This window comes from Aplysia californica, unplaced genomic scaffold (assembly GCF_000002075.1).
Source record: "Aplysia californica isolate F4 #8 unplaced genomic scaffold, AplCal3.0 scaffold00540, whole genome shotgun sequence".
In the NCBI taxonomy this organism is placed as follows: domain Eukaryota; kingdom Metazoa; phylum Mollusca; class Gastropoda; order Aplysiida; family Aplysiidae; genus Aplysia; species Aplysia californica.
In genome coordinates this window covers 51,661-52,887 of record NW_004797810.1, presented here as the reverse complement: position 1 = coordinate 52,887, position 1,227 = coordinate 51,661, and positions in this window count along the sequence as shown.

Here is a 1,227-nt window from a genome sequence, read left to right as displayed (position 1 = left end):
CAATTCCCCTCCCTCCCGCAGAAACCATACACCAGATGTCCCTATCATTGACTTTGTAATTGTATTCATAACACGATAGGATCCGGCGGCTGGCATTCAGGAATTCCGATTGGGAACAAAAAAAAAAGAAAAAATGTCCGGATGGGTCACAGTGACCGTTTCTGATTTATTGTCATGTCAGCCATCCTAATAAAAATATGTCCGGAATTTGGAAAGACTACAAGGAAATATTTTAAAAGCACTAATTTAAAAGCGTCCCAACAGAATTCATTTTTTAAAAAAGCTCTTTGGTTTTTACGGCAAACTGTAATTAAGGCCATTTCAAAACTGTGAATTATTGTTATTTTATGGATGAATATTTATTTCAAATTTCAAAAATACCCCAATTATTCAAATTTTAAAAAGCAAACAAAGCTCGTGCAGCGGACTAACGTGAAAACAGCCACCTGTTGGGAGCGCCGAAAAGCTTTTACCGAACTAAAACGGGAACATTTCACTTTTTTTATTTGCTCTTTCTTATATAGGCAGGGCTTCTTGACAAAAACCAAATGCGTCATATCCATAACGTGAGAAATGTATACGCCGAAATTAGTAAAATTCGGGCACGAACTAGATCCATGCGACGATTAACTTATCCAAAGCCGGACAAACGCTTTGGTTACAGCACGTTTTGTGACGAACGTCTTTGAAGTTGTAAAGATTATAGACTCCGTTTTCGTTCTGAATGGGCAAACGCGGAAGTAGTACAAGTTACAGGTTGTGGTACACAGCCTTTCAGAATGATTCTCTGCTAGAATTACTCTCAGGAAGCCTTTCAAATATTATTCTCCACAAAATTTCGTCTCTCGAAGTCCTTCAAATATTATGGTCTGCTACATGTCCCTCACGTAGTTCTTCCAATTTTAATGTTCTCTTCTGGATTTCCTTTCTATCTTATACTCAGCATATTTATGGTTGTGTCGTCAGTTTGTGTCATGTTGTATGATAATGCAGGCGACCCTAGTTCGAATCTTCAAAGGTGATTTATTAGTACGTGTGTTATGTTTTTTTGTTTGTTTGCTGTTCTTTTTAGCGAGGATGGGTGCTTCTCTTTGCTCAAATAATCTCTGTATATGTTAGACAAAATCTGTTACAACCCCCAGCCCCCTTTGTCTCTTTCGATCTCTCTATCCCCCCCTCTCTCTCCCTCTCTTTCTCTCCCTCCCTACCCTTCTCTCTCCCCACCCC